Below are 9,893 nucleotides of genomic sequence, written 5' to 3' on the forward strand. Positions count from 1 at the left end.
AAGTAAAACAAAAAGTTTTAAACTCCCATAACTTGCTTATTTTATAACCGATTTTGATGAAACTTTTTTTCAGTTTGTTCCTCTCATTTTACTCTTTCCAATAAGATTACTGCTCCTCTTGGGTTTTGGTTTCCTTTATTTTAAACCAGAGTTCAGAATACGGGCCACTGTCATTAGACTGGAAACGCGCTGTGGGACACTGCAGTCTTTCAAGAAGGGGGCATTACCATCATCATAAGAAATGAACTTACTCGGAACTGTAATCTAATTATTTAAACCACACTTAATAAACAAGTAAGTATACTACTTATATTACTTTAGCGATGAAATTAATGATTTTTTTTTTATTTATAGATGAGTGAGCACGCATTATGAGCGAATATCAAGGAAACCATTTCGTTAAGTCTCAAGCCTACTTGATAAATGAAAACAAAGATTAAAAGACATGAAAATATTTTTGTTAATAAATGTATTAATATATAAATAAGAAAAAGTAATCAATAAGAAAAGTATATGAATAAATGTCATCTGTATAGATGCGAAAAATATAGAATGGACATGCACGGTAGAACCTCTTCATTCGACGTGTTTTTGAAAAAAAAACCATTACATTCGTATCTCACTACCACTCAACAGCAATCGCCAATTTTTTGCTGAGAGATCCGTTGACAGGTGCAATTAAACGTTTGTTCTTTTGGAAAAATTATTATGAAATATCAAGTACTTCATCGATAACTTTCGGTTTCTATATACCTTTTTTAAGATAAACGCTTGCGAAGGGTACATTACTCTAAATTACTCTTTACGACATTGACATGATAAGACTATCAATTGGGAATTTCCATGTCGGAGGGGGGGGGGGTAAGGGTATAACTTTACCCACACAAATTTTACTAAAACTTTTGTGGAATACCAATTCATATGAGTTTGATTTGGCATGTATTGAAATGTCAAGGTGAAATTAAAATTTTGCACTAAAATAGCACATCCTAATAATTTAACTGTGAATGAAATGGGTTTTTTGTGTGTGGCTTTAGTACGAAAAATAAACCCTCTAAAAATAGTACGCCTAGCCGCTTGGAGGACTTTTGTAATAATAAATGGGAGCAAATATTCTCTTGTGCGACACATTATGTGTGCGACGGAACGTTAAAATCTTCTTTCCTTTTTCTGTATTGATTGCCCCCAAACTCGCTGAAAATACACACGCACAAGCTTTGCGTGTTTACAAAATGCAGGCTGAATAAACCACAGAGTGGGTTTTTTTATTTTGCGCCTCTTGCCAGCGAAACAATTTGACTTTCGGGAGAAAAATACAGCTTCACTTAGAGCTGTCATGTATATGCCATCCCGTAAAGCAGCCTTCGGGAGTGATGTACTTTTGGGTTAAAATAGATATGTGCCTGATTTTTCCCCTTCTTTCTCAAGTGATTGTTTGATATAGCTCTTGTTCTTCTTACCTCTGAATATATTGCGAGGGCAAATTCCAATCGAAGCCTAAATTTCTCTTTCCGTCAGCCAATGGCATGTTATTTCATAATACATGTCACCCTCACTGGTTCATTGGGTATTTGATAGAGAGTGAATTGGATGGAGAGAGAGAGAGAAGGGTAGATGGAAGGAGCTTTAGTTCATTTATGGAGGAGGGGGTTATGTCTTGGAGCATTAGCCCGGAAAATGTTCCTCGTGACCCCCTTTCCAAAAAAGAAAAGAAAAAGAAGGACCTTGAAGAGAAAGGGATAAAATGTTATATAATTTTTCATACATTATTTCAAACTAGTGGGAACTCTTATTTTAAGTCGAAAAGTCTGTTCGCTCTTCCTTTGCTCTCTCGCTTTTTTTTTTATTTTGTTTGAAATGTTGCCCTATACGATATCTTGACCCACTCAAAGCTTTCTACGTTTGTTTATTGTAACACTGGGAGAAGGATGAAATGTAAGACTAGTGGGAAGAAAATGAGGCGGGCAACTTTTAATGCAGTTTAGTTACTGTAATAAGTATAATGATATTTGTAATTCAATACAATTCTTTATTTCATTTTCATTCAAACATGATACAAAGTAATATAAAGTAATACAAATCAATAACAATTTTGCAAACGAGCATTCTAACTTTGTAAAACAAAAAAAAAAAAGACAGTTGAATATTGAACACAAATGGAAATGAGGGGGGTCCACAAAAAGCAAAGAACTTAATAATACTAATGACAATGATTTAAATAATAATAATGATTATATTTGTCCTAATAATGATAGTAAAAGAAGTATGATAAGAATGGATGTAAGGCTATATCTCAATGTAAAGCGAAATATTTTTTCAAAGATTCTGTTATTCAATTTCTTACCTTTTGATGAAGTGTATTTATTGATACTTGTTTGTATGATCTTATATTTGATTCTGAGTAATTGAACATTTTGTTATATTATGTAACTTTGAACGAAATTTCATGCTATGTTTATTTCGCATGAAAACACTACAGTGGAATCACATGGATGGGGTATGGGTTAGGGCGGTCCGCGGACTTTATTTATTTGGTTAACTTTGCCCAATGCCTGGCAGCTCATCCAGGTGAATCCAGTCTTTTATTATTTTTGTGTTACTGTATTATTGTAACAATTATTTTTTATCATCGTATTTGACTTGTTTCATATTCTGCCAAATAAAAAAACAAAAATAAAAAAATAGAACATTTTGACATTATCAAAATAGAGACAGAAAAGAAGCAAATATAAAAGGAAGTATTCCTTTGCATCGTTGTTTAGGAGAAGTACTGGAAAATATAAATCAATAATCTTTTATTTCTGGTCAGGGGGAGTTCAACAGACTATAGAGTATCAACAATAAGATAGAAATCAGAGTAGTAAATGGCAAATAATTAATTTCAAGACCGGATATTAAAACTACCGAGTATCGGTCTCTCGGTGGACTTTGCACCTTTTTTGCATCCCCTATTGATGACCCCATCTCCTTAATTTCAGGACCAACAGGATTATTTGATCGAATTTCCAATGTCAAAATTTGACAATCAACAGGCACTTGAAAATGAATAAACGGTCAGGATACTGTTGCAATACTTGAAAATAATAAAAAAAAGTGTGATTAATACCAAAACATGACCGCGTAATATAAGTTTCGTTTAAATTTTCCGGGTCAATATTTTGTTTTCATTTTTCCACGGAGAAGTGTATTGTCCCCATCCATAGGAAAGTAATGCATACTACAAGGAGCAAAGCCTGAGCACAATATTTTTATAGCGTTTGTTTTCTTTACATAGTGTGCTATGTGGAGAGGAGATAAATGGGGTTAAAATGTCCATTTGTGTATGTGTGAAGATGATGTTATACTGTGGACATCTTTACAGGCCAAGCATCCACAGTGTGATCACCTCGTGAACTATGTGAATATATGGTTCACACTATCAAAACGCTAAACAAATAAATTGTGTTAAGAAGATACCATTCTGTGGACATCCATACAGTGCAGATCAGGTTTACATTGTGCTCACATAGCATGCACTGTGGACTATATGGGATGTCATTCACGCTGTTAAAATGCTCTTCTTTAAATTATGTAACGATGGCATCATACTGTGGACACCTCTACGGTCTAATGATGTTCATCAAAATGTGGTTTACACTGTAAAAATGTTCAAAATAAACTGTGTAAGAATAATATCATACCGAGGACACCTGTAAAGTATAAGGGCCCACAGTCCTTTCACATGGCGGATTATTAGCGGAGAACTGATTCACAATGTTAAATTGTCAAATTTAAGCTATGCGACGATGATATCGTACTGTTTACGCTTCTACACTGTGAGTAACCCCACTGTACAAAAATAACACATTTGACAGTATGAAAGTGCGATAATGTTATCTATCAAAGTTAACTGTGTGAACATGATGGCCAAATCTGCCGACTGAGTGTTCACAGTGTTACCACAGGTCGGACGATACCTGACCTGCCACCCCAGAACCCCGGGGGGGGGGGCCACTTACATTGACGAATGGATACCATGCGCGACCAAAAAAACACGTAAAAAGGATGTCATTTTCACGATAGGGCACGTTACGTACGTAACGTGAAAAGGGTGTCAAAAACACAAAAATAATGAAAAAAGGGTATCTATTTCGCTAGTAAAATTACGTGTTTAGGGTCGAATTTGCGGGAATGATAAAACAAAATTAAAATGTTTTATAAAGGATGTCTTTTTTGCCCCAACACTTCGTGTTTAGAGTCCTATTTGCGCGAGGTGTCGAAAGTGGGGTCGTACTAAACCAAATAAGGTAAAGCCGACGACCGAAGGACCCGTAACAATAAAACATTCCTGTACTTGTTTAGGGGTTCATTTCAGGGAATATTTGCCAAGAGTATCGTTTTGTTTCCAATACTTGTTAAAAGGGTAGGGTTTCACACGCCAATACTTGTTAAGGGGTGCATTTTCAGAATATGGAAATTACGTGTTTAGGGTGCCTTTCGAGACCCCATGGTCGCGCATGGTATCCACTCGTGAATGGAACTGCCCCCCCCCCCCCGGGCCGAGAACCAACAATATGTCGACTAAAATGAATGTTGAAATTTTTATTGAGCTTGGAAATTCATTTCCTAAGCTTTAAAATGATATATAGTTTGTTAAAATTTACCAACAAGTACTTGATTGAATGGAGAGGAAATTTTCAGCATGAGCTTAAAAAATAATGAAAAAACAAGGTTTGAAGATTGGAATTTACTCAAGAATGAGATGGTGTGCATGCTGTGTAATCTCGGTGATACTTCCAAACACTCCGAAAAAGTAGTGTCCAAGAAACTATTGCATCTTTTCTTTTCTTCAACTTCACTACTTCAAATTTTCACAGTATGAAGAAGAAGTAAGTTTTTGTTTCCGATAAGCTACTTTTTTGGGGGGAGGGGTAGACTAAAATACTATTTTGGATATTGACAGAGAACCTTACCTGGCGACTTATTGGTGGTTTGGGCGTGGTAGGTCACAAATGAAAATGTTAATTTGCTGGAAAAAAATGTGTGTAAAGAAGACATCATACTGTGGACAACCCGACAGTGCAGTTTGATTCACAACGTATACTTACATAGTGGACTATGTTGGGATGTGATTTGCACTGTTAAAATGGTCAAATTCATTTTTTTTAACAATGGTAATGAATGCGGAAACCGCTACAGTCCGATTGATCACAATGTATTCATCAAAATGTGGTTTACCATGTAAAAATGTAAAAACAGGGTAAATGATTTCATAAATTGGTCACCTGTACAGTATAAGTCTCCACAGTGCATTCACATAGTTCATCATATTCAAGCATGCAGAGATGTGATTCACAGTGTTAAAATGTTAAACTTAAACTGCGTGAAGATGATTATACTGTTGGCACCTCTACAGTCTAAGTGTTTACAGTGTGTTCATCAAAATGTGATTTACACTCTAAAAGTGCTCAAAAAAAAGTGGAAGAACCATATCATACCGAGAACACCTGTACAGTATGAGTGTCCACAGTACACTCACGTGTGAATCGCAATGCCAAAATGTTAAACGTAAACTGTGTGAATATGCTATACTGTGGACACCTCTACAGTCTAATTGGTCACAGTGTGTTCATAAAATCTAAAAATGCTCAAAATAAACTGTGTAAGAACCATATCATACTGAGGACACCTGTACTGTATGAGTGCCATGATGGGATTCGAACCCACGACCCCCTGTTTCAAAGTCACAAGACTAATCCACTGGGCCACAACGCTCAACAGTGTTCACAGTGTTTTTCACATAGTGGACAATTTGACAATGTTATTCATACTCTTAATATGTTCAGAAAAAAAATCCGAAGATTGGCATATTATTGATACATGAGCGGTGTGATTGTTCACAGTATATTCATATAAGAGGCAATGTAAACGCATGATTTATACATTAAAATTGTCAAATTTAACAGTGTAAAGTTGATTTGAAAATTTAATGCATGTTTCACTGTGAACATCAACTTAGGTTTATGAAACGCTGCGTTCCTAATAAGACGCCCGCAAAACACACATCAAAAAGGATCTTGCTCAGCATACTTATGGTGTTCATTTTTTTCATACCTTGCTCAACCCTCTTCTACACAAAAAGACTTTGCACGAACGGTTTCATCTATGTAAATTAATTAATATGCGTGTTAAAATATTTCTAAGCGTCATATCGAAAGTATAATGGCTGCCGTGTGTTTTCCACTCGTTACAGGTGAGTCATTAGGCATTGTGACGTATATCGGAAGGACGATGTCTGCCCCATGCAGTAGCTGTGTACGCTGATCAATGATTAATACTGGAGTAGAAAAGATGAGTGGAAAGTGCTACATCCAACGACGCACACACAACGAGCTAAACACACGCACCTCCATAGCCACGAACACACCCACACTCTAAACCGCCAGATACACAGCGAGTCAACGGTTATCTGGGTTTTGTATGCATGCATTGATTTCGTATATAAAACTATTCTTTCGCCTTTTAGACAAAATATTTAGTCATATTGCTTTCATGGCGTCTGTCATAAAGCTGTTATTACCCTTATTATCATTATTGTTATTTTACTATTTTCTCATTTGAATAAAATTCAATTCGCTAAAACGATTTAAGAAAAAGTCTTTCAACCTCAAAGAGCATTTTTACTTTTTTACTTAAAGGTATTTCATTTAGATATTGTCCTTTTTGATTGATATTTATATATTTTTTGAATAATCCTCAATCCAGGAGCGACGAATGTGTTCTAATGAACTTTTAAGGCAAATAGATACTCAATGTCAATTAATTGTGATGCTATCACTATGTCCTATTAAAGGTTTAAGGATCGCTAGATACACTTTTTTAATTCACGGATTGAAGGCAAGCGGGGCTACATACCCCCGATTGAAAATTACTTTGAATTCTGAGAGTTGTCGAGGGGAGAGGATGACTTCTGCACTCTAAAAAATGGAATGTTAAATCAACATTTGAAAGGTTGGAGTGACAACCTTTTCCAAATGTTACATCCAACCTTGTATAAAGCTAAATCCAACATTTTAAGTGTTGGGTAGAACCATTTAAAGTGGTAAATGCAACATTTAGAAAATGTCACTCCTCCAACCTTTCAAAATGTTGATTTAACATTCCATTTTTTAGAGTGTGTGTTAAGTCACATCCTTATTTGTTTTAATAAATTTAGTAAAAGTGTCCTCCTTTGAATATCAACAGTATATTCAAGCTTATCCTATGGTTTTCTAAACATCCAATAATTACAGGAACATTCATTTTAAAGGTCATTAATTTGTGACATCACAACTTTTGCAGTTGCCCTCCGATTGTTTATCGAATTGGCAAAAAAGGACAATCCGCCCCGGTGAGCTTTAATTTAGATCATGGCTGATTGTAACACTAATGTATTGTTTGTTTTATATGTATTATTATTTTTTTCTTTACCATTCCTCTCATTTATATTTTTTCTTATTTTTCCACGATATAAAGGGAATACGGATGGCCATTAACGAGATCCTCCTTTGGTAAATACAAATATATCGTAACAATGAACGATCTTTAAAAAAAACAAAACATTAACACCATAGTTAACTGGATATTCGACCATTTTTGATATAATTATGATTGAGAAAATGATATGTCTAATTAGGTACAACCCCAATGGTCATTTTTATTGTACTTACTGCACTTAATGGGTTAGAATTAAAACGGCCAAAATTACAAATTTTACGGGATCCGTTTGTTTCATTTCTACAATTTTTAACACGTAAAGTATACTGTATAACCTTCGATTCTTGGTCGCTTCCCTCTTGTCTTGCACAAGAAAAATAAATTATTTAAGCAGAAATGACTGAGGGAAAGTAATTTTAATGGAAGAGATCTAGCCATAAAATAGAATAAATGAGGCGGGTGAATTTATTTAGACATTCCTTTAGACGGAAAGGGATATATATATATATGCAAACGGGGTGTATTTGATTAAAAACAGGCTTAGGCATAATATTATGGTTTGTTAAGGGGAGGGCAATTTATGAACTTTGTCCTTATCAAAGAATAAATGACATTTATATCTACGCTCAAAGAGAAAATAAAATTTACAATTTTTAATGAAGACTTATAAGAAGGAGCTTTGTTCCATAATTAGCAAAAAGTATAAATGCAATCCTTCATATATGACTTTGCAATCACCTTGTTCTATTATCTCTGCATGGTTTCATTACAGAAGCTTGCCTAGTACGACAGATAAGATGGTCGTCGTCATCGCTTTCTTATCATCGATCAAATCAACAACGACTTCATTAATCACTTCAACTGCTGAGGACTGTTTCACAATTCATCAGTGAAACTCGGAAAAACAATTCATCGAACAACTTACGAATCATTCGTCCCCTTTTTTAGTGAAATTCGTCGAATGCAACGTGATGTTTGAACGAGCAAGACAAGTTATAATACATTAGCTATAAAAGAAATATAATATATGTGGATTAAGAAAATATGAACAAGTCCCCCTTTCTTTTGAATCCCTATATTGCAAATTTCTTTTTGTTAAATTTTCCAATAAGGAAGACACTGATATTGGACATATTTTCTTGAAACACCTCTTGTTTTTATCGCAGTAATCTTTCGATGTTGTTGTTGGGGTCCAGACGTTCATCTTTTGATAATAACATGGGATTGCTGTTGGAAAAGCATTTTGAAATTATTATGATGCCCATTTAACTATGTTTATGAGCTCTATATCTATTTGATTGAAAGTATAAATTTAAAGTGGTTTATTTCCAATACTAGGACAACGCCATGATAATGTGATTAGCGATTGGGGCAGGGTCAAAATAAGCTGAGGGAGCTTATTTTTTTTCTTTCTTCATAAAGGAATACGGCACAGTCGTAAGTTTTCAGCCGCTTTTAAATGTTATTGTTTTTCCATTCACCATTTTATACATATAAATGAATAATTATCTATATACACATATATATATTATTTTATTGCCATTATCAGTAAAAAAATAAAAGGGGGTTGAGGCGTGCTTGCCCCTGCAGCTATGTAAATAGCAGCATCTGTAAGAGTAAAATCCCTTTTTTCAGTTCATCTAGACAGTACAGTTATGTGTATTCATATACCACCTTGAATTCTTTGGTTGAGTTTATAAATATGCGTTAAACCTCCAGTCCATTTTTTCAATGGAAATCTTACATGTACAAGCAACGCAGTTCGTACACTGTATGTACATCGCCCCTTTCTCTTGCAACCTGCCATTTTAATAATACCCTAGGAATTTAAAGGAGATCACTGGCTTTGTTTCCATAGCAGCGATGGTGGTAATAATGCTATGATTGTGAGGTAAATGCCTGGTTTTTTCACATCCTAGGAAATATGTATTTTGAAAAAAGATTAGGGGAGGGATGTTAGGGGAAAATACTACTGCATGAGCAACGCATTTTCTCTTCTTGGTGATGACGTCAGCACTATACGGGTGCCTGGAATCCATTGAATATACACATCCAAATTACCGGTGTCAATTTAACACCAGCACGTAATGTAGATGTTGCCACATCATATAAGTGCTAAAACAAGAACACCTTGAAATCAAACAGGTGAATCGCTTTAACAATGAATGATGTTGTGTAAATACCAAATGTTGTGTAAGTACTAATTCGGTTGATTAATGGTCTATCTGATTGGTGTGATGCATAAGACAATTTTTTCCCAAGTATGAAAGTTTTCCTACTTCGAGTGGGCCAAAATTCTGATTCGTTTTGTTGCAATCCATATCCGGTATAATAGGCTGGTATTACTTTACCAACGAAGTAGCACTAGAGAATTGATCACGGACCTCGAAAGGTTCAAGGAGTGTATTTTTGGATAAACAAGAACTAGGCCTTGTTCA

The 9,893-nt window shown here is 35.0% G+C and overlaps 1 long non-coding RNA gene across 1 annotated transcript in view; it reads left to right on the forward strand.

The window, feature by feature from the left end:
* The window catches only part of LOC121421567, a 43,549-nt gene extending 34,571 nt beyond the window's left edge, over window positions 1-8,978 (forward strand). Inside the window, exons 3-5 of the long non-coding RNA XR_005971002.1 lie at window positions 6,233-6,457; window positions 7,495-7,529; window positions 8,228-8,978. This is a non-coding gene — a long non-coding RNA (uncharacterized LOC121421567). The remainder of the gene's footprint in view (window positions 1-6,232; window positions 6,458-7,494; window positions 7,530-8,227) is intronic.
* The last annotated feature ends 915 nt before the right edge of the window (window positions 8,979-9,893 follow it).

The sequence above is a fragment of the Lytechinus variegatus genome, chromosome 9 (assembly GCF_018143015.1).
Source record: "Lytechinus variegatus isolate NC3 chromosome 9, Lvar_3.0, whole genome shotgun sequence".
Taxonomy (NCBI): domain Eukaryota; kingdom Metazoa; phylum Echinodermata; class Echinoidea; order Temnopleuroida; family Toxopneustidae; genus Lytechinus; species Lytechinus variegatus.